Source organism: Lactuca serriola, chromosome 7, assembly GCF_051521515.1.
Source record: "Lactuca serriola cultivar US96UC23 chromosome 7, Lser_US96UC23_V15, whole genome shotgun sequence".
NCBI lineage: Eukaryota > Viridiplantae > Streptophyta > Magnoliopsida > Asterales > Asteraceae > Lactuca > Lactuca serriola.
In genome coordinates this window covers 194,835,898-194,861,523 of record NC_136414.1, presented here as the reverse complement: position 1 = coordinate 194,861,523, position 25,626 = coordinate 194,835,898, and the positions used below count along the sequence as shown (strand labels likewise).

The window sequence follows — 25,626 nt, the reverse complement described above, 5'->3', positions numbered from 1 at the left end:
AACCTTCTGGTTGTAAGACGTACACCTCTTCCTCTAATTCTTCGTTAAGAAACGTCGATTTCACGTCAAGGTGATGCACCCACCATCCATTAGATCCTGCTAAAGCTAAAATGAGACGTAACGTTTCAATTCTGGCCACCGGTGCAAAGACTTCATCGTAGTTAATTCTGTGCTTTTGAACATACCCCCTTCCTTTGCCACAATCCTTGTCTTGTACTTTATGATTTTCCCAGTTGGGTCTCGTTTCAGCTTGTACACCCACTTCAACCTGATGGCCTTGCGATTTTTAAGGAGGTCAACCAAAGTCCAGGTGTTGTTCTTTTCAATCGACGCCAATTCTGCATCCATTGCTTTTATCCATTTCTTTTTCTTACTTTCTTCGACATATGATGTTGGTTCTTCATCATTGTATACCAACATAAGTTCTTCAGGAGGGAGTTGAATTTCTTTCATGTTCTCGTACAACTCGATGAACAGTCGGTAGCGTTTCGTGGCACCAACACACGTGGAGCTTGAGGCGGTGCTCAGAGACGTGATTGAAATTGGGGCATTTGGAGTATCGGGTGAATCAGGCGTACTCAGTGTGTTAGTAGGCGTGTTATGTGGGCTTGACTGTGAGTTAACTTCGAAATTAATGGGTTGAGAGTCTTCGGCCCACTCATCGTTACTTTGTGATGACCCAATTTCTTGTTGTGGTGTATCCGGATCACACTCGAGTTCTTCATCATAAACATCATCGAGGTTAAAACCTTCGACAACGAACTTTATCCCTAATGTCACTTTAACCTTCGAGCTATTCTCCCACATCGAACCTTGTGGTTCATCAAAGACTACATCTCGACTCGCATGTATCTTCCCGGTGTCTGGGTCCAACAGCCTATATGCTTTTGATCCTTTTTCAAATCCCAGATGAACTAGTCGAACACTTTTTTCATCTAGCTTCTTCAGATACCCTTTTGTTATCCTCATGTGAGCGACACAACCAAATACTTTGAGGTGCACGACTTGTGGATTTCTCCCTATCCACATTTCACATGGTGTAGAGCCTTTTATGACTTTCATACTTACCATGTTGAGTACATAAACAACGTGACTCACAGCCTCTCCCCACAATACATCTGGTACATTTATTGTTTTCAAACTGCTCCTAACCATCTCCAGTATAGACCAATTTCTCCTTTCTACCACCCCGTTCTGTTGTGGAGAATAGGGTGTTGTGTCGTGTCGATCGAGCCCGGTCTCGTTACAATACATGGTGAATTGATTTGAGAGGAACTCCCCTCTTCTATCTGTTCTAAATATCTTCATCTTCTCACTTGTCTCTGCTTCAACCTTTGTTCTAAAGTTCTTGAATGTCTGAAATGCTTCATCATTTGATTTTACCAGTTACAAGCAACTCATCTACATACACCCATAGCTAGACTCGAGACAGTACGAGTAATACTCGCCCTTGCAAGAACAAACGGATGGCTTGTGCACCATCTAGATGTGAAATCAGCCTTTCTGAATGGCAACTTAGAGCAAAAAGTTTACGTATCTCAACCAGAGGGATTCGAGAAGAGAGGTCAGCTAAACAAAGTGTTTAAACTGAAGAAGGCCCTCTATGGGTTGAAGCAGGCGCCTAGAGCCTAGAACGCATGCTTAGATAGATACCTGGAGAATTTGGAATTTGCCAGGTGCTCTCAAGAATACTCGGTGTACACTCGAAACAAAGCCGGTAAAGTCCTAATTATGGTAGTGTACGTAGATGACTTGCTTGTAACTAGAAATTGTAATGATGTGATAAAAATCTTCAAGGAACATATGAAGAAAAAGGAATGGATAAAAGCAATGAATGCAGAATTGGCATCGATTGAAAAGAACAACACCTGGACTTTGGTTGACCTCCCTAAAAATCGCAAGGCAATCGCAGTGGGTGTATAAGATGAAACGAGACCCAACTGGGAGAATCATAAAGCACAATGCAAGGATTGTGGCAAAGGTGTATGTTCAAAGGCACATAATTGATTACGATGAATTCTTTGCACCAGTGGCCAAATTTGAAACAGTATGTCTCAATCCAGAAGGTTACCAGAAAGAAGGTGAAACAAACAAGGTGTACAAATTGATTAAGGCCCTGTAGGGCTTAAAGCTAGCCCCAAGGGCCTGGAATGCGTGCCTGGATCGATATCAGAAAAAATTGAGTTATGTACGTTGTGCTCATGAATACTCAGTATACACCGAGAAAAATAATGGTGACATACTGATCGTTGGGGTGTATGTAGACGATTTGCTTGTAACTGGTAGCTGCCACAAGCAGGTTCAAGACTTCAAAAGTGATATGAACACCAAGTCTGAGATGAGTGACATGGGTCTCCTATCATATTACTTAGGCATTGAAGTAGGTCAACAGGAAGGTGTGATTACACTAAAGCAAGAAGCTTATGCCAAGAATTTACTCATCAAGACTCGTATGCTAGATTGGAACTCCACCAAGAGCCAATGGAACACAAGTTGAAACTTCGTAAAGATGAAGGAGAGTTGGTGAATCCCACAGAGTACAGAAGTATTGTTGGAGGACACAGGTATTTGACCCATACCCGTCCAGACATAACGTTTGCAGTTGGAGTGGTAAGTCACTATATGGAAATGCCAACTACAAAACATCTTCAAGCTGTTAAGGGAATACTCAAGTATGTGAAAGGCACCCTTGATTATGGCCTAAAGTACTCAAAAGGAGTAACACTTGCGGGATACACAGATAGTGATCTAGGGAATGATGTGAATGATAGGAAAAGTACAGATGGAATGGCATTTTATATGAATGGAAACTTAGTTACATAGGCTTCACAAAAACAAAGATGTGTGGCTTTATCCTCCTATGAAGCAGAATTTATGGTAGCCACTTTGGCAGCTTGCCAAGGAATATGGCTTCGAAGGCTTCTTGGTGAAATTACAGGGCAATGTGTGCCACCAGTAGAATTGTCTATTGAAAATCGTTAATCTCTTGATCTCATGAAGAACCCAATATTTCATGGTAGGAACAAGCACATTGATATAAGATCTCATTTCATTCGAGAGTGCATAGAGAATGGGGAAATAACAGTGATAAATGTAAGCAGTAAAGAGCAGAAGGCAGACATACTCGCTAAGACACTGGGAAGAGTAAAACATGAAGATATGTGAAGTCTCATTGGAATCAAAAAGGTTTGAGCCTCTGAATTAAGGAGGAAAATATTGAAAAGTAATTCAGAAGCTATTGCATGTGTTTCTTTTGTGTGGAATAAATCAAACCATGTGTTTGAAAGTCCTGGTCATAAGCTTATTGGAGTTAGTTCCTATTTTTATGCAATTTCCTTTGTTTAAATAGATTAGTTATGTGTACGTGATTATGCATCAATTTCTTTGTTTTCATGTTTAATAAGAAAAGCCTCAAAAGCTTTGACATACTTTCTTCCATGTTTCTTCTCTGTTTGATTGCCTTTTTTGGTTTGTGAAAAACTAACACGGTTATGGGATCGCATCCGCACCCCACTATGGTTAGCGATTTCCACAAGGTTATTGGAAAGGAAATAAGGGAGCAATCACTCGAAATGTGGGGTGACAAACCGGGTGTCATCCTTACTTACGTCGGAGGGGGATCACTTGCCATTGGCATGTTTCATGAGTTTCTTCAAGATCCGAAAGTCAAAATTATCAGGGTGCAGGTTTCAGATTGATTTAAAAATAAGCATCATGGAAATTTCTGGAAAGATTTATCAACTTTAAAGGACGAGAAGTCGAGGTTGATTCATGGAGCACTTACGTATATCTTAATGAATGACGAGGGCAATTACATTCATGATACTCAAATTTCGAATCCTAGATAAATTTGGGTTTGTTTATTCCCCTTCCCCCTCCCCCCTTGATCTTTTACATATGTGATGTTTAATCTATTATGTTTAAAAATTAAAATAGGCTCAGCTTATCCCAGAGTGGGTCTAGAACATTGCTTCTTAAAAGACATAGGGAGGGTGGAGTACGGTAGCACCAATGATTTAGAAGCCTGGGATGATACGGATTTTGTGCTTTTTACTTATTTATTTATATTAACTGGTAGTTGTTATTTTTAACTTTTTTTTGTATTCACATCTTATCTTAAAATGTTGAATGAAGAGAGGATAAAGCTTCATATGGGGACCACCCATGTCGTAGCTTACTTAAACAAGTTGTGCCCCTAACTGATGGCACCAAGATTGCAATTGGCTGCAATTGGTATCTGTCAGCAGATGTTGATGATTAATATCATTTTTTAAAGGATTTAAATACAAATCAAAATTTTCTTTGAAGACGGTAGATGTTTAGTTTTAAAATGTTTTGTTTTGAAGTGGGTTATAGCTACTGTGCTCTAGTTTTTGTTGAAATGGTAGAATATGATTTTTTCTTTTTTAAGTAGTTTGAAAGATATTGGGCTTTGGTTTTAATGTCATCTCTTTCAAGAGATCAAGAACATGAGGAATTTCAAATCTAAGCACTGAAATTGATTTCCACATTTTTAGAAGATTCGTTTTCTTGTAAGTGACATAATTGTCTTTCATATTTTTAGAAATATCTATTTATTTTATTAAAGAAAATATATGCCAAGAGATAAGGTGGTATTTTTGTAAAAGCTTTTTTTATATGAAATAGGAGTTGATTTATCCAGAGGATATTTTTATACTTCCATTGAATAACTAATATATATATATATATATATATATATATATATATATATATATATATATATATATATATATATGGGAAAAGTGAATATACCCTTAAGGGTATATAAGCTTAGGTACCCAAATCCACCATAATATAATGTTTTGTTTGATATATTCATTATAATGTTCTTAAACTTCAACCCCTAACTTGATTTACTTTCAACATTTCCAAAATTTCACCATTATCTTTCTCTTACATTACATCTTTTTGTCGAACACTACTAAGCTATATATATTATAGTTAAAAATAAAAATTATGTAAGAAGACAATAAATGTGAAATTTATAAAAATGTTCGAAGTAAATCAAGTTAGAAGTTGAATTATAAGAACATTAAACAATTACAATGTATATATATGCTACAAAACGACGTAATATAATGTGTTTGGGTACCTAAGCTTATATACCCTTAAGGGTATATTCACTTTTCCCTATATATATATATATATATATATATATATATATATATATATATATATATATATATATAGAGAGAGAGAGAGAGAGAGAGAGAGAGATAGGTACCGTTGAGATTAAAAATAAAATAGAGATCTTAAGATTCAACCTCATACACATGTTTCACATCTATCGCTTTAACCTTCCGGTGTTCCGGCACGGCAGGTGTGTTATAATTATAAATGATTATATAGTACCGCTCATTCCATTATCCTTGGCCACCATCCCCACCACCATAATCGTCACCGTCACCACCACTACCAGCACCTCTGACACTAGCCGGCCCCACCACTGTCACCCCCGTCACTAGATATTATATCTAGGGGTGTAAACTTACCTATTAATTAATTATGGTAATTAAATAAATATTTAATCTAAAATATTGAATTGCCTTCCCTTAAGAGGGTGTTTGGTTTGCCTTTTAAAATGATTTTTTCTTTATCTTTTACAAAAAGTTTAAAAAGATGTTTGGTAAGGTAAAAATGACTTTTTTCATAGTGTATTTTCAGTCTTTTTGAAAAGTCACGTATACCTGACTTTTTCTAACTTTTCACCAACTAAAAATTAGAAATTACCAATATACCCCTTGTGCACCCTAATTAACGTCATTCACAATTCACATTCACAGATATCTCTCTTCTTGTTCTCTCCGCTCACGTAGCTTAGCTTTTCGCATCTCGACCTGCAACAAACACCTGCGACGCCGGCGACCTGCAACACCGGCGATACCGCGCGATCTGCAACCCCGTGATCAGGTTTGTTTCTTTTCAATTTGATTTCCGATCTCAGATGTGATTTCCAATCTCAGATGTTGCAATCTCTTCCTATCTATTTCCGATTTCCATTTGATTTCGGATCTATGATGTTACATTTGATTTCCGATTTCTAATGTTACGTTTGGGATTTCCGATTTCCATTTGATTTCAGATTTCTGAAATTGATATTATATGTAATTGATTTGCTGTGAAAATGATGTGCTGTAAAATAGTTGATATGCTGTGAAATTGATTTCCGAATTTTCCACGAACTGTTCTTCTCTCTAGCCTCTAAAACAATTGATATGCTGTGAAATGTGCTCCTACCGATTTCAAAATTTCCTTGAATTGTTCTTCTCTCTAGCATCTAAAATAGTGATTTGTTATTCCTGATTTCTGAAATATGCTGTGAAATAGTGATTATTTTGTGAACTTTATGAAAAATGAATTAAAAGTTAATGAAATTGATGAAATATCATGCTGATGAAATTTTTTGTTCATGGATTATATTTGTGTTAACAGATGACTGTTTTGTGAAATTGATATGTTGTGATAATCTATTTTTTCTGTTTTGATTAGAATTTTGATAAACTAATGAAATCATTTAGAAAGGTTAATGATATTGGTTTGTTGCTTAAATGTTAATACTATATGTATTCACAGATAATGGATGAAAACAACACTACAATTGTTGATTGTGAAACATCTTTAAAAATGAAAAAACCAAAATTTGGGTGGGATAATCGTAGCTTCATGGTGTTTGTTGATTCGTGCTTGATTGAAAAAAAAAGGCCGTAAAGCCACTTCCTCCTTTGATAAAATTGGGTGGGAAAATATACAAAAACGCATTAAGGAGAAAACAGGTTATAGCCTTGAAAAAAAAACAACTAACAAACAAATGGGAGAACATGAAAAAAGAGTGGAAACTTTATGAACGCTTAATGAGGCTTGAAACCGGACTCGGTGGGACGAGAAGCCTAGTAGATGCGTCCCCCGAGTGGTGGGAGGAGAAAATAAATGTATGATTACTATTTTTTTTTAATTATTTTAAGTTATGATTGCAGATAGATTGAACATATTTGATTTACAATATCTTTTTGTCTTGTAGGAGAATAAAGATTATGCCAAATTTAGGAACACAGATTTGAGCATATTTGATGAGAAATATGCTTTTTTGTTTCGGGATTCTATTGTCGTTGGAGATCAGACTATGACTCCATTACAATTTCAAAACAATAGCAATCCAAACGAAGAAAATATGGCGGGCAAAGGAGATAGTGATGAAATCAATTTAGATGATGATGAGCCTCTTTTTACTAGTCTCCATGAAAGTAGTTCAAGTAAAAGGAAGAGGTCTAAGTCTGTTTCCAACAACCGTCCAACCAAGAGTAAAAATTCAATTTATGAAGAAAAAGTTGATGCTTTATTGGATTCCATATCATCAAAAAGCACACAAACTTATCCACAAAATAATCCGTCCCCAACAATAACAGATTACATGACCATTGTCATCAAGTTCCCCGATTTACGTGAAGGGTCCAACAATTTTTCACAAGCCTTGTTTGTCTTCACCAAAATGCAAAACCGTGAAGCTTTTATGTTTCCAACGACCGACGAAGCCAAGATGGAGTTTCTTAAGTTACTTATGAAATAATGATTTAGTCATATGTGTTATGCTTTGACATTATGTGTTGTCCTTTGACATTATCCTTTGACATTATGTGTTGTCCTTTGACATTTTATATTATGTGTTATTGTTTGAGTTTATGTTATGTGTTAATGGTTGACATCATTTTATTTGTATTATGTAGGATGGATAGTGATGATTCTAATTCATCGAATGATAATGAAGAATGTGTAATGGAAGAGGATAGAGAATTTGAAATGTTATGTGGATTAGCTTTGAAAGGGATAATACTCGCTCGTAACTTACGTACACCATGTCACACTTCAGATCGCACAGGGCACATGTTTATTACAGAAGTACTAAATGGCCATCCTAGACGTTGTTATGAGATGTTTAGACTCAACGTACCGGTTTTTAGACAGTTATGCTTAGATCTTGCTACAAATTACGGGTTACAACAAACCCGAAAAGTATCTATAGAGGAGTCTGTAGGAATATTCTTGATGACTTTGGCGCATGGGTGTAGCAATAGATTTGTGCAAGAATTTTTTAATCATTCAGGGGAAACGATTCACAGGCATTTTCATACAGTTTTGGAAGCCGTGCTAAAACTGAGTGCCGACATCATCAAGCCAGACGCAAACTATAATGATGATGTTCCCGAATATATATTAAATAACCCTCGGTATTATCCAATGTTCAAGGTATTATCCAATGTTTATTTTCTTGGTAGTCAAACTTTAACGAATAATTTATTTATGATATATTTTTGAATTTGAAGGATTGCATTGGTGCTATAGATGGGACACACGTTAGGGCATCGGTTCCACAAAAAGATGAAGTGAAGTACATTGGTCGAAAAGGATATGCAACACAAAATATAATGGTTGTTTGTGATTTTAACATGTGCTTTACATTTGTTTGGGCCGGTTGGGAGGGGACTGCACACGATACAAGAATTTTCAATGAAGTCTTACAAAGACCGGATCTTAATTTTCCCTATCCAACGGGTGGTTAGTATTTTTTCTTTTTTTTTGGAATACAAGTTTTATGTTTTTACTACTTGTTTGAAACGAATAATACATGTTTGTTTTATTTACAGATAAATATTACATTGTTGATGTTGGATATCCAAATACGAGAGGGTATCTTGCTCCATACAAAGGCACAAATATTCGTTATCATTTACCAGATTTTCGACGTGGACACACGGCTGCTATTCGTGAACCTCGTGGACCGAAAGAGAAATTTAACTATCTCCATTCATCATTACGAAATATCATTGAACGAACTTTTGGAGTGTGGAAAGCTAGGTGGGCGTTATTAAGAGACATGCATGTTAATTACAAGTACAAGAACCAAGTGAAAATTGTGATAGCATCGATAACGATCCATAACTACATTAGAAATGTTGGTAGGTTTGATAAAGCATTTAATAGGGCACAACAAGAATCCTACAATCCCGTACGAGGTGATACCGGTAGTGATGTTTATGAAGAAGGTCCAAGTATATAGCAGCGAGACGGGATATTATTGCACAAGATATAATCACATTACGTAGATGAATGTAATATTATCTATGATATTTTTTATGAATTATTTACAATTTGTATGAACGTAATTTTAATATTGTCATGGTCTAATCCAAAAAATTAGAAATATTTTAATTTGTATGAACGTAATTTATATTTTACATTTATATGAACGTAATTCTAATATTGTCATGGTCTAATACAAAAAGTCCTCTTATGAATTATTTATAATTTGTATAAACGTACTAATTTTAATATTTTCATGGTATAATCTAAAAAATTAGAAATATTTTAAAAGAAATTTATATTTTATATTTTCTAATAAAATGTTTATAAAATTATATGTGTTTAAAAAAAATTTATATAAAATAATATATGTAAAGTAGTAAATCAATATAAATATGTAAACATGTCCTTTTTTGTCATTTTATAAACCAAACACTTTAACTTTTGACTTTTCCCTTCAAAACTAATCCAAACACATTTTAAAAAATAACTTTTCCAAAAAGTCCTTTTACAAAAAGGACTTTTGCCCCACAAAAGCTAAGCCAAACACCCTCTAAATCTTTCATTGTTCTAAAAAACCTAAATAATCCTGCCGTCTTCCGTCTCCACCCCATCGGAATATCTTATCGACGATTCCTACACTAGGGTTGTGATCTTCATCTGCAGCGCTTCTATTTTCACTCTCTTGCCTCCTTCGGCACTCAATACATGCTTCCATTATATCCACCTTGAGGGTTTTGTCGGCCACCAAAGCTTCGACCTAGGTAATCCAAACAAAATTCCTGATCTTTCTTATGAGTTTTATCAAGATAACCATTTCAATCACATTTTAATTTTATTATTAAAATGGAGTTAATTAATAGGAACCCACTAACTTGGTCTAATGAATACGTTTTTTTTTTTAATCCTGAATTGGGAATAAGTCGGGTAGGAGGCAATTCAAATCATCTATAATAATTGATGACTAGGTTGAAGATAACCATACTAATGAATTAAGATTAAGGCAGACACTGTATAATTTAGGAGTTAGGAGGTCAATCAACACTGTGCTCTCATTCTTCTTTAATTTAAATATCCACCAAGTTGATTTTGCAATTTAAAATCTGACTTAAATAATGATAGAGTGGTAAGTTGAATTTACAATTTTGAATGCGACTTAATCTTGCATATGATTGCCTGTTCAATATTTTCTAAAATGCTAGAAGAATTATTATATTATTTAGTAATAAAAAACGATTAATTTGTTGTGGTTTGCAATAGGTGATGTATGTGTTTTGTGCCATCATTAGTTAATATTCATTATCTCAAACTCAAAGTGGTAATTTACTTGTAACTTTTGTCTATTTGTTATAATGAGATTTGAGTTTTTCAATTCCACCTAAAATCACTATAGCTTTTCAATTCCAATTAAATCTTCATCACCTTGTGGGTTGGATTTTACACAATTTTTTTAAGTGGTTCAATTTATGTTTAAGAGTATTGATTAGCTTTTTTAAATCTTTTCACCCGCTGGATCTTTGTTTTCATATATTTTGAGCATTGATTCATCCATAATTTCAACAAATTTAAATTTGTATTTTCTTTATATAAATTTTTTTAATGATCCTGATTTTTTTTCTTCAAAAGTATATCAAACATTTACGCCTTAGATAATGCTGCCCTATTATAATTATTATTTTCCAAAAATATATCTGTTTAATGAGGAATTTGATATAATAAAGGAAGTGAATGTTAGTTGAAATGAGATATATATTCCATAATTATTACATGAGTTTATTAAAAAAAATTAATATCAATGTGTAAACATTAAGTATTTTTAAAGTGAAATTTTAGAATACATACAAACGATGATGTTGTACAATGAAATATAAAATTGAATAAACTGAAAAAAAAAAAAACACTATTAAAGCAGTCAATCTTGAAAATAACATAGTTATGAAAAATTATAAAGTAAGATAAAAATTATAAGATATTAGGAGATTTGTAAAAAGTACATTTAGTAAAAGCGTTACGGTTATTAAAAAAAATAAGATCGTTAAGATTAGTGAAAATACAATATATAAACTAAATTATCACAATAGTAATGAAATGTCATTATTTGATATTTCATATAATTGAAAGATATATCAAATTACATTGATGATATACTAAAATTATTCAAAGTTACGCCAAAACTAATACAAAGTTCTTGCGAACACCAAATAAATAAAAACAAACATAAAAGCTAGCATTTATATTCATAATCAATTTAAAATAAACCAATCATGATTTAAAAAAGAATCTCCATTGATGATATACTAAAATTAAATCTATATAACATTTAACATTTTATAAATTATATTACATAACTTTATTTGAATAAATGAAATAGTTGTCAATATTTAATGTAACAGAAAAAACGGCATATTGGTTGTCAATATATGTTTAAATTATGTAACATTATTATGCAAGGGACGTCTAATTAAAATGTTTATAAATATATAAATATAATAACTATATAAGATGAGGAAAGTCGTTCAACTAATAAAACAAAACATGATGTCTACAAAGAGATCTTTCAATGATTATATATATTTATTGTTTTCAATGTATTTTCTACACATTTCAATAATACCAATAACCATATATTTTTTTATAATCATTATACAATATCTATAAACGATTATATGTTTTTTTATGCGTTTCCCGCGTTTAACGCGGGCTATAATCTAGTTCTATAGAATTACTAAAGTTTGTTTATTAGACTTTTTATAAAAGCAATCTCACATAATGATATTCTTATATAATTCGATTTCATGACAGTTATTCTCACAGAGTGCTCGATTCTATGTCTATTATTCTCACACAATGCATGAATGGAATATGATGGTCAAAGGCCTCAAGGTTGGATGATGGTGTGAGATAGAGATAAACAATAATCACAGTCATTCACAAAAAAAACACTATTCATCGTATATTTTGACAGAATAATCTACAATAGAATAATATGATTATATTTAATAGTATATTTTGGTAGAATATTGAAGTAGAATAATCTAAAAATTGTTTTTTGGACTATATATTTTTGAATAATATTAAAAATAGGTGATTATTCTTTAAGAATGTTGTTATTCTTTAATTTATGGTTTAATTTTTTTTTTATTCTTCATTAGGTTCATTCAATCAGAATATGTATTTTGTCTGAATATACATTTTGTCATAATTTGTATGTTGTCAGAAAATGTATTCTTATAGAATGTCCAAATTTAGAGAATTAATATCATTTAAGGTCATATTTCAAAAATTAAGGCAATTAATTATTCTTTAAAATCTGAAATTTTCCTTTTTTAAATAAAGTTGAATTGACTAAAATACCTTAAGCCACCATTTCATTTAATTAGAATGTTTTTTAATCTAATTATATAAGATAATCATTTTCTTAAATTAATAAAAATGATTGGTCCACAATCATTCCTAAATCTACACAATAATTAATTAGAATACAATAATCTAAGCTATATATATATATATATATATATATATATATATATATATATATATATATATATATATATAATGAACTTTTAATATAAAATTGTTTATGTTGAACGATTAAATATTCTATAACTTTAATATTTAGTACATAAAGTGTTTAATAAAATTTTAATATATTAAACATTTTGTACACCAAATGTTTAATAAAATACGATAGTGGATTAATATGGGTCTTTAAACTGTGAATCAGTGATGTGCTATACTAAATTGTGAATTATTGTCTGGAATAGTGTACTAAAATGTGAATTTATTGTATTAAATTGTGGATTTTATGTATTAAGTTGTGAATTGATTACATTAAGCTATGAATTTTATATATTAAATTGTAAATTGACTATATTAAGCTTTGATTTTTATTAATTTTGTATTTGCTTCTGAAATATAAGGTGAAAGAAGCATTATCCACATATATGATTTTCTCTAATTTTAAATAAAATATGTAAATTTTAAAACTACGAATATTGTATAAATAAACTTTGAAAGAAACACTAGCCTCCATATATGATGGTCTAAATTTAAGTTTTAAGTTGAGAATATAATTGTAAGTGTATCTATTTTTGTGTATTAAATTGCGAATTTATTATATTAAGCTGTGTATTTTGTATATTAAACTGTAAATTGACTATATTAAATTGTTATTATTTTATGATTTTTTTATAATCGGTGGTATGTTGTACAAGCTAAAAGACATACCATTCTTTTTGGGGAAATAGACTTATTACGGTAATTGACTTTTCGGTTGTTCGCATCTATGTAACTATCTTTTTTTTCATATCTAGGTAACGAACTTTTTGAAAATATTCACATACGACCATTATGACCGGCTGTAGCAGGTTACATCCGGTCATAACCGATTATAATGGTCATATGTGAACACTTCCAAAAAGTTTGTTACTCCATGTGTACAAAAAAAGATAGTTACCCAGATGTGAGCAAACCGAAAAAGTAAGAGTAAATTACATGAATGGTCCATGTGGTTTGGGTAATTTGTGCGTTTGGTCCCTAACTTATTTTTTAACTCGGATGATACCTACTGTTTATTTTTGGTATGCGTTTGGTCCATGTCTTACCTCAAAAGATTATTGTACCCTTTTTAAATAATTTTCTTATTTATGTATTTATTTTTTATATATTTAAAAAAATTAATAGACCCTACATATTTGTATCTCTTCACCCTAAACTTGAAACCACATTTAAGAAATTTAAGTTGGGTCCCACCAGTCACCATCTCATCTCTCATCATCCTAACTTCTATTTCCTTTCCATCTTTAGTGACATCGGCGTCTTCACCATCTATTCTTTTTTGGTCCTTCAACTCTGGCGAACCAACACCAAAACCCTTTATTGGGTTGTGGTGGTGGAAAATTCAATGAAGAGACAGTAGGTTGTGGGTGAGGAGATACATATATGTGGGGTTTATTAATTTTTTAAAATATATAAAAAATAAAATATATAATAAGAAAATTAGTTAAAAAATAAATTAAAAAGGGCACAATAGTCTTTTGAGGTAAGACAGTGACAACGCATAACAAAAATAAATAGTAGGGATCATCCGAGTTAAAAGATAACTCAGGGACCAAACGCACAAATTACCAAAACCACAGGGACCATTCGTGTAATTTACTCTTACCTTTTCGGTTTGTTCACATTTGTGTAACTATTTTTTTTTACATATCTACGTAACGAACTTTTTGAAAGAGTTCACATATGACTATTATGACCGGATGTAACTTGCTACAGCCAATCATAATGGTCATATGTGAACACTTGCAAAAAGTTCATTACCTAAATATATATAAAAAAAAGATAGTTACCTGATTTGAACAAACTGAAAAGTTAGTCTATTTCCTTTCTTTTTGTTTTGTTGTAGACAAAACTTTATCTACACATTAAATGCACCTCATCTTTGCATTAAAATCATGTATGGATTTTTACTCAAGCATGTAAAACACATTTTACTACATTTTTTTTTCCATTTCATCTAAAGAAATGAGAGATCACAATTTATGATTCTTTGAATTAATTACTTACCAAAATTTTGTATGTTTTGTAAAAGGTTCAAGTTCACTGAAATCTCAATAAATTTCATATAAACATACTACTTTTTTAAAGAACTCTCATACGAACTCCTCAAAACAATACATGATAACAACTTTAAGCATGATTCTACGTGAACTCTTTAAATGGTGATTAAGGGTCTCTTTCAACAATTACATAAAGTATAATTGCTAAACTATTAAAGAAGTATAATTGCTAAACTATTAAAGAAGATATTTGAGATATTGAAGTAATGTTTGTGCATATTAAACAGTTATGAATGATAGTACACTGTAGTTATAAGATAAGTACACTTAGTTGATGCACGAATTAAACAGATTAAATAAAATAAGGCCCATATGTAACATCCAAATGTAAAAAAATAAAGCAAAAAACGTTTTCTAGTGGTCGATCGCGACTTGGGATGCGAGGTCGCACACAACCTCTATGTTGCATGTAAGAAATCAATGTGACATTGATCGATTTAAGCTAATTACCAGATGCAATCCATTTGAATAAAGTGACAATGGCAATTATGCTCATCATTTAGAAATCAGAACCACTAGAATGAACATGGAGGGGTGTGTGACTAGTGCGACTGTCAATGAACCAATGGCTTGGGATTTTTTTAGGGCATTTTTTAGGTGCGCTGTAAGAATATTGTTTCTTTTTCTTGATTGTGAGCTTAATATTTACCAATCGGCCTTCTAAACTGTTTAGGTATGATTTGATGAGCCTGTTTATTTCTAGTGTTGAAATCGATCTTGTTTAGTCAGTCTTCTAAGATTGTTTTTTGTTTTTTCGAATATGCGATTTACTGTTCAAAATAGTGATGGCGTTTTATAGAATTTTTCTACAACTACCGATATGAATCAAGCTGATGCATAAATAAAGAGTCAACGATTTTCAAGGTTATACCTGAAAATCAGGGTCAGATGAGAGGCTTTCGTAAGCTGATTCGAGTTCGGAGAGAGCCGGCAACATGCTGTCTGGACAGTGACTTCCGCCGTGTTTCCCGAAAAAACCCTTCGAATCAGGTCGCCGGATAGCCGGAAACTCGTTCTGTTTGGCAAAAACTCTAAATCCAGACACTGACTTGGCGGAACGAAACTTGTTCAACTGAAGTGATCGACTGTGAAGCAATGGTGGATTAGAAAACCCCGACGGGCTGCCGGCAGTCGTTCGGCGGAACGGAGCTGTTAACGAGAGCGAGAGCGGCATTTTTGTGAAAGATGCAGAATCGGAGTGGCGGAGTGATGCAGACTCCTTTCTCACGTATGGTTCTCTCTCCTTCTTTCTCTCTCTTTCTGGGAGGATGAAATCATGAAATGCAGAAGGTACGGAGTATGCCTATAACAGCTTTCCAGATTTTCAATTAACTCTCCTAACGTTGATTTTGCCTTAGCTTATAATACTGTACTGTACAATTCGCAATGCTTATAAACATATCCCATAGTTATGATACTTGAACCCTTATGGCCTTATCCCTTGGACAAGCTACTAATTTAATTATTGTTATTTGACGTTTTCTTGACTACTTTTTTCGTAGACCAGTAATTTCTATTTTTGTAGTTGTTTGCTGGATTATACTTAATCAGATTTTAAGAAATAAAATACCAAATTTTAGGGATTAAATTTTGGACTTAATCACTTATTTTAGCTACTATAATGTTTTAAGCCCGATCAAATATTTTAAATAGAAACAATTTTAAAAAGTAGAGTTATACCACTATTTTTATTTCTTGATTTTTGTATTAAAAGATGTTTTTTTTGTGATAAATGGTAGTAGAATATTTTAAATATTAGATATGTACAGTCTTCAGTGGTTGTATCTAACCATATGCAAATTTATTCTTCTGAATCTTATTAAAAAAAATTAAATGGATGAATATCAAATATATTTGTTGTCACGTCTTTTTATAATGAAATGTTCTAAATAACTTGTTATCCTTAATAAAATGTCTAAAAGAACACTGATAGATGTTTTTTTAGATATATTAAAATATAAAAATTATGAAAAGGAAAAAAGCAAAACATATTAATGTTATTATATATGTATGTATGTAGTGTAGCTCATAGCTAGCTCATGTTGATATTTTGTCACACCCCAAAACCGGAACAGCGGAAACGTTATGGGGTGGATGACGTCATGTCAAGTATCACAACACATGCATTATAGTAATCGAAGTACAACAAAACATTGCATTAATAGAATAATTTTACATGGTTACATTACAAGGTATCAAAGTAATACAAGTAAATATAAGTAAGTACGGCCTGGCACTAAGTTATCTTCATCAACAACTCCGAGGTGTACCTGTCTAATGCTAACCTGAGAATACAAGTTATTTGAAAAGCGAGTATCAGCATTTTTTACAAATGCTGGTGAGTTCATAAGCATTTAGTGACGTTTCATTCAAATAACTTAATAAAGTAATAGCTTAAGTGATTATTGTGTATTAGAGTTCTTTCCAGAAAATCCTATATTTTCTTTTAATAAAGCAGCCTTCTACCAAGGCTGGTCAGTGATGTGTGGTAAAAAGTAGTTTTCCCTACTTTGCTATCATTATCAAGATACTGAATTTGATTATTGAGGAAAGCAAACGACATCAGGGAAAATCATATGCCTCAGCAGTGAGGACTGCTGACTAAGGCAAGGAACCATAGACTCCAGGAAAGTATCAAACAAACAACACGTCTGGTTCAGTCTAACAAGTGGAGACACAGACCCCAGAAGGTACCAAATGAAAGGTACAACTAGTAAGGTCTAAAACAGTGAATACAGACCGCAGACAATATCAAATGAAAGATACGTCTAGCAAGGTCTAAAACAGTGAATACAATGAATACAGTGAATACAGTGGATTCTGTGAATACAGTGGATACAGACCTCAGACAACATCAAATGAAGGATACGTCTTGTAAGGTCAAAACAGAGGAGACAGACCCCAGACAGTATCCAGTGAAAGATATGTCTTATAAGGTCAAAACAGTGTGACTCTGAAAATGAGTTACCAGCTTACAGTGTAAATTGCTGGCGAAATAACGTTACCTTAAAGCCATGAATTATAAGGTAACCCGGGATACACGTAACCATACTGACTAGAGTACCAGACGCCCTACAAGCGTCTAAGATGTGACATTTGTCACCCGTTGGCTTGGTAGACCGGGACTGTAGCTAGCAGTCTGGGTGTGGGGTTGTCAATTTCGTATAGATCTATACACACAATGTCCGCTCTCCTTACAGGAGACTCTGGTTACCAACTAGACGACGGAGAAGGCCGTGTCCTGAAGATGCATCCCAAATAGTGGGTAGAGACTTCCAACTAGTGGGTTTCTAATGTAAGTGCTGAACTAGAGGTAGAGACTCTTAACTGAATTGACTGAAGTAAACCCGTATGTCCATGCTTGGGTACATAATATATAACTAATGAATCAAACGACCTTTGGATGGACATCCGATCCCACCAGACCACATCTCAACGAAGAAAAAGAAATAGGGAGGACAAGCCTTCCTAAGTCCTTCAACCATTATTTATATGCATCTATACAAGCACAGACATACATCTAACTACGCTTGAGTGGGTATCAGGTAAAAGTGATTCTCGTGAAGTAGGAGTGTCTAACAAGTGAAGTAAGAGCGGTCGCAAGTGAAGTAGGAGTGTCTAACAAGTATATGCGTATCACGAAGTAGAGACGACAATAAGTGAAGTAAGAGCGTATCAAGTATAAGTGAAGTAAAGGCGATATCAAGGATAAGTGAAGTAGAATCATATCACTAAGTAAGAGTGTGAATAAGTATAACCGTCCATCAGGTATAAGTGACTTCAAGTATAAGTGAAAGCGTTACAGAGTAGGAGTATAAGATAAGTATAAGCGAAGCAGCAGTATTTAACAAGTAAAAGTATACGTCGAAAGAGGGAAACTTTGATGAAAAACTTTTATATCCGGAGAAAATCACAATTTGTATTCTTTTGTAAAATATGTTTGAAAACCTTGGAAAATCTTTCATGAATCAGTTGGAATGAATTTAGATAAAACGGTATGAGTAAAAGTGTTGAAACAATTGAAAACCATTATAGTGTCCTACTCGGTAAAACAGTGTACAGTGGTAAAATCCTGTGCATGCGGGTTATCAATCACATGTGATTGATTTGATAACTGACATGTTTAACTTGTATTCCCCCCCTTAAAACATGTAAAAACATTTAAAAGGTTCATTCAGGGGTATGAACTCACCTGGTGTAAGTAGGTCCGACGAAGGTGCCGTTTGGGCGTTCGGTGTCACGCAAGGACTTGAACACACACAATGACCTATTTAACATATGATAACATATGTTTACATACAATTAGCACATTTAATACTAATTAAACAAATATACGCGCTCACAGGAGCGGAAAACACTTTGGATAAGTGTTTGGGTGTCCCGGGTAGCGTCTAAAGGTGTGAATGGCTAAGGAATGGAGCTTACTATCCAAGAGTACACTCCCAATGTTGTGTTTACGGCCCAGGGACATCTCACCATGAGTTTATGGCCATAAAATCATGGTGATGAGTTCTAGGGTGTTTAAGGCTTCTACTTGCATCATGGAATTATTCTAAGCACTTTTCCTAAAAGGCATGAGTGGGTTCAAGGCTCCTAAGGGCATTAACTTTGAGTTTACGGCCTAGGGACACTCCTAAGGGAGTTTACGGCCGTAAACTCTTACCCTTAGAGTTTTGTGAAGTTTCAAGCCCCTATTACCTTTCTAGCAATTTCTAATGGAGTGTGATGCTATTTTGGGGGATTAAAACTATCATTTGGATGTGTTTTGGGGAGTTTACGGCCTAGACACTTGCTTGGGCCGTAAACTCCTTTTAGTCCCTCCATTTCTTGTGTTTAAGCCCTTAAATCCTTCCTAGTATTTTACGATAAATGTCTAAGGCCATTTAGGGAAGCAAAACCACACTTTGGGCATGATTTGGGGTGTTTACGGCCTTGGTATAGACCTGGGTTGTAAACTCCTTTTTATCCTTCATTTTGATGTGTTTAATAGATCCAAACCCCAAATACTAAGTCCCTAAATTATGTATGAAGCCTAAGGGTGGTTTGGGAGTGTTTTTGGGGCATTTTGACATGGTTTAGAGGGGTTTACGGCCTAAGCATGTGCTTGGGCCGTAAACTCTCTTTTATACCCTCAATCATTGTGTTTTGATGTTTAAACACTCCTAGGCTAGATCCCTAATTAATTTCCAAGCTTAAGGGCAAGTTTAAAGGCATGTTTGGCACTATTTTAGGGGTTTACGGACCTAGAGTGTTCCTGGGCCGTAAACTCCTTATCCCATGCCTTCTTGGATGGTTTTTGGGCTATAATTATAGCTAGTAATGTTTAGAACAAGCTTGGGTAAGCGGACTTACAATTTGGAAGCGTTTGGTTGCGGATTCGGGGCGAAAACGGGTCTAGAGAGAGAGAGTATAGAGAGAGAGTGTAAAAAGTCTCCAATGGACTCCACTCACCCTTATATAGGGTTCCAAGTCAGGGCTCAGTGGAATTTTACCCGATACTGCCGTTAAACGGGGCTTTTGGTCGCACCCGATTTAGTGGTCGTAACAATAAAACTTAACATTTTCCAAATAAATGGAAATGTGTGTCCTGTGTTTTTATTTCCTTTTTATCACGACTTAACGCCATGTTAAATGTAAACAATTGGAATGTTTATTAAATTGACGCCCTCTAATTAACGAAACTTTTATACAGTGGAATATTCCGTTAACGGTAACGGGGAAATGTATCGGGGCAACTTGGGTTGTCACATCATCTCCCCGTTAGAGGGAATTTCGTCCCGAAATTCAGGTATAGGCAAGGAAGTAGGTATGAATGGCCAAGTAGAGGTAAGAGAGTACTTCCTATATGGTTGTCCTCGCATTCCCATGTGATCTTTGGTCTGTGTTTGTCATTCCAACAGACCCTCACGTACGAGATGCGGATTCCGTCTAGTGTAGCTAGTGGGTTTCCAACTGGTGTATTCTCATGGTTAGGGTTCTCAATGGATTCTATCAAGATGAGTGGGGCACGAAGAGTGTTGTCGGGAGATCACATATCAAGTCTAAGAAATGGATCGATCGGGTGTGAATCCTATGGTATATCTGAGGGTAGTAGCGGCCTGAAAAGAGTTGGACCATGACTCCATAAGGATTCTCGGATGGTCCTACGCTGTCGGAAGGGTAGAGCTTTTCAGTACTTAGAACATAGTGTACTTCTATGGCAAGATCATCACTGGCGTGATCGCCATTCCGAAGTTCCTAACGTTCTCTCTCGTACTGGTAGTGTAGTCCTTCAGGTTGGTTCTTAGAAATCTCGAGTGGTCTTTGGTTTCGTGTTTTCTGTCAGTTGGCTGATAGAGACTTTTTAGATCGTCGAGTGGGTTGCGTGACTATGGTTATCGGTTTGTTGTAGAGTGTCTATCTCAAGCTTGTGCAAAATGGACCTGCACTAACGAACCTTGAGATACAGAAACCCTGAGGGTCGGGGAGATAGGGTTTCACCAGACGAGTGTTGGACTATCTCGGGAGGTGGTTCTACTATCTCTGCGTGAGATAATATTCGTGGAACACCTAATAGTCCAATGAATCTCTAAGATTATGGTTTATTCTAGCGTGGAAAGTGCATGCTCCTGCATAACCCTTCGACTAACACCAGGACTGGTGTCAAGTTTATAACCTCTTCGGGATCAGGGTTATGAGGTTTAACACAACTACTTTCGCACTTGGCCAAGTATTCTTGGCTGCGCAGGTTATCCTATGGTTCTCGGTATCCTAGTGTTCAATTCGGAAAGTGTAATTCATCGTCTATAGGGCAACGACGATTTCCTCCTTGCGAGAGGGTGGAGGATGATAAGCACCACTTGTCTATAACTGGGTGGACGAGGTGCATAGTAGTGCGAGCATCTACTGCAACTACTCTTCCGAAGGTTTTGAGTTTTCTCGGTCTAGGTCAAATCTAGTGGGTATAGAGTTTTCATCACTTGGAACTTTACTAGTTCAACCCGCAGTGGTTCTCTTGATTTCGGCTCCTATGTTATCGAATAGGGTGAAAGCGTTTTGCGACGAGGTCCGTGGTAGAGCTCATGCTTGGCTTAACCACCAATACTTGATGTATGCAAACAGTATACCTGGTTATAGTGGTCAGCCTCATGAGTTCTATTCTCTGGGTTCACGAACCGGATGTGCGAGGTGCGAAGGGTCTCCCGGGGGATTCTACGGAGTATGCTTCGGATGGTGGTCGTCTTCTTAGAGTATCTGCAGTGTCGTTCACTTTGGTGTCCAATTGACTACGAGGGGTTGGTCAACAGTGTGCGGTACCCTCCCTTGGGTACTTCGGAAGGTTTGAGATAAGAGGGACGATTGACGGATCGCATTAGGTTTGATTATTTGTGTTAGGTTTAGGTTCGGAAGAACCTTTATTTGCCGACATGGGTATGGAGAAAGTTCTTTTTGCACAGCACTAATTATGCACACATGGTTGCACGAAGTCAAACCATGATCAATAGAGCCGTCGAAGTTGGCACACTTCGACATGATATAAAGTGAAGATCGATAGAGTCATGTGCCGAACAGGCACACAAGTTCTAGGCATCTCGGGTTTCGTCCTATGTATCACTACCGCGGATACTTGGACCGATAGAGTCGACGCGGAACTATAGAGAGTTCTAAGTGTTTCCGAATAGAGTATCTTTTCATGAACGGATTCTCACGAGGCATTTCTATAATCGCCTCACATATACTAGTCATGTATATTTAAGGTGGGGAGGATTGTTGACTGAGCGACCCCGCCCTAAATCCACAACCAAACGAGGAACAGGAAATGAGGCGGCATTCGCTCACTCTAGGTCTGTCCATCTTAAATATACATGGCCGTAACATATATGTTTAGCCATTATAGTTTTACCTAATGAATTTTAAATTTTATAACAGTGCTGCGACTTTCGCCTTACTGTGAAGAATTTACATTTGAATTAGTCTTTTATTGTTCTTAGTTTAGTTATCCGAGATCGAGGGACGTACCAAAATCTAACGAGTTCCTTGCCGCTTCTCCCTAAGCAGTAGTGTCAGGCTCCTTCTGTGTCTTTGTCTTTCTCTTCGGTTGGGCAGTCCTTCTTGAAGTGTCCCATTTTACCACATAGGTGGCAAACTGTACGGGTCGCCACATTGGTGGTTGATGTAATGAACTCAACCGGGGTTCTGCAGACGCGAGCAGTATGCCCCAACATGTGGCACCTAGCACAATAGAGCTCTCGGCAGACCCCATGATGATGGTAGCTGCACTTGCTGCAGTGGGGAAGGTCTCCTAGGTATGGTCTTCTTGAGGTCGGGAGGGAAGGATTGACAGGGGTATAGACTATCTCAGCTCGTTGCCCTTCGAAAGGTCCTTTAGCCGAGGTACTTCCCTCCTCTATCTTGATTTTTCTCTTTAGTGGGTTTGAGTGAGGTTCTTGGGTGGCTGAGTATGGGAGTGTTGGTTGCTGCTGTACATCGCCAGGATTGGAAATCCCGATAGGGCCCTTGCTAACATTTGCGGTGTTAGCATTCAGGTGAGCCATGACAGCTGCTATGGCTGCTGAGACTGCAGCTTGGAACGTAGCTTCATCGAATAGGAGAGCATGTTTCTTGCTTGTGGATTGGTTACGCTTCTTCGGTGGCATGGTTTTCCTACACGGAAAGGAATGCAAGGTAATGAGAGACGATGGTTAACCCTGGACATTTCTGTCCTTAACGTATTAGGCATAAATTTTCCCGTGCCTCGGATGTTGGTTGTCTGAGTGTCGACCTACATCCCTATGATGTAGTCCTGGTAATCGAAGTGAGTGTATGAGTATCAGAAAAAGGCCATAAGATGTGAGTCGTTCCTACTAAGTTACCTTTATATTGGAGAAGGTTTCACTCTCCGGCCTGGAGAGATTTGAGAACAGTTCGGAACGAAACTGCGGAAAGAGAGGCTCACAAGGGCAGATGGCTAAAATTCTCTCAATAGAGATGCGGGGATCCGCCCTAATCGTGTATTTGGCAACGGGAAACGACGATTTACCTAACACATAGCGTGAGTAGTGTAACCACTAACTCACTAAATTGTATTATTTTAAGGGTGAATTATCGTGACGAATACGAGGAAAAGACAATTCCCGGGTTCCATGTACTGGCTCCCTCGGTCTGCCCCGTATCTTTGACTGGAATCGGCGTTGGTTTCCTTCGGGTAGTTTCCTAGGGTTCTCTTCTCGTATGGACATATTGAATTTTCTACTCCGCCTTCCTTCTGATTCCGACTTTGGGTGTCACCGCTTCATGATGGATGACTGGAATCTCAGAAGTTTAAGCGAATCTCTCACCACTGTCCCTAAAGAATATGGGCACTTGGGGCATTCAATAGTCTCGGCCCAGTTCATTTATTTTCGAACAGGAAATCTTCTCAATGAACCTCCTCGGGGTCGGAATCAACTCTTCTGTCAAGCACTGAAGTGGGTAGGGTTTTCTATAGGGTTCGCGCGAGAATGGAAATGTCTAAAGAATCCTAAGAGATTATTAACATTTCACTGTATGATCCATATCGAGTCCTGCTACGATTACACAGGGTATACAAATCATATATAGCTTGGATCCAATAGGCCTTCGAATATGTGATACTACTCTAGAACCACATCCCAACGAGGAAAAGGAAATAGAGCGAAGCCACACATTCTCAGCCTATGGGATCCTTATTATATATAACCTTGGGAGTATACCCTCTGTAGTTGTAGGTATATCAATAAGGATCTTTTTAGTTATTCATGCAAGGTTGCTTATGGATTCTAAAATACCCTTATGGTATTTTAATTCTTGTTTGGTTCTTATCTTCTGAGTATCATTCTGGGATTAGTGTGAATCTTTTAGCGTTCTAAAATACTCCTATAGTATTTTAACTTTGTGTTTGGCTCTAGCAATCCTAGTTGGTAAGTTTCAGACCTGTTGTACACCACTATCACTCATAAGCACACATTCATCGCATCTGGGATAAATGTAATTGATCAGGTCACATTTATCCTAGTTTACGATTACATAACTGCCCAGGTTTGACTGTAGTGCTCAACATCCGAAGACTTTTATTATTGTTCTTCTTGTGATACTTTTGTTCGAGTGTTTAGATTCTGGATGTTATTATACTTTGGTAAAATATGGTTATATTTTAAAGTATAATTCTTGGTCAGAGTGTTTTATCCCATTGTGTTTATAGGTTGTATATCTTTTATGAATTGATATACTTAGCTCACTATAAACAATGCTCTGATACCAATCTGTCACACCCCAAAACCGGAACGGCAGAAACGTTCTGGGGTGGATGACATCATGTCAAGTATCACAGCACATGCATTATAGTAATCGAAGTACAACAAAACATTGCATTAATAGAATAATTTTACATGGTTACATTACAAGGTATCAAAGTAATACAAGTAAATATAAGTAAGTACGGCCTGACACTAAGCTATCTTCATCAACAGCTCCGAGGTGTACCTGTCTAATGCTAACCTGAGAATACAAGTTATTTGAAAAGCGAGTATCAACATTTTTTACAAATGCTGGTGAGTTCATAAGCATTTAGTGACGTTTCATTCAAATAACTTAATAAAGTAATAGTTTAAGTGATTACTGTGTATTAGAGTTCTTTCCAGAAAATCCTATATTTTCTTTTAATAAAGCAGCCTTCTACCAAGGCTGGTCAGTGATGTGTGGTAAAAAGTAGTTTTCCCTACTTTGCTATCATCATCAAGATACTGAATTTGATTATTGAGGAAAGCAAACGACATCAGGGAAAATCATATGCCTCAGCAGTGAGGACTGCTGACTAATGCAAGGAACCATAGACTCCAGGAAAGTATCAAACGAACAACACGTCTGGTTCAGTCTAACAAGTGGAGACACAGACCCCAGAAGGTACCAAATGAAA

At 35.5% G+C, this 25,626-nt stretch overlaps 1 pseudogene; it reads right to left on the bottom strand.

Moving 5' to 3' along the window:
- Positions 1-16,120, bottom strand: part of LOC145064688 (tryptophan synthase beta chain 1, chloroplastic pseudogene) — a 35,857-nt pseudogene extending 19,737 nt beyond the window's left edge.
- Positions 16,121-25,626: the final 9,506 nt, after the last annotated feature.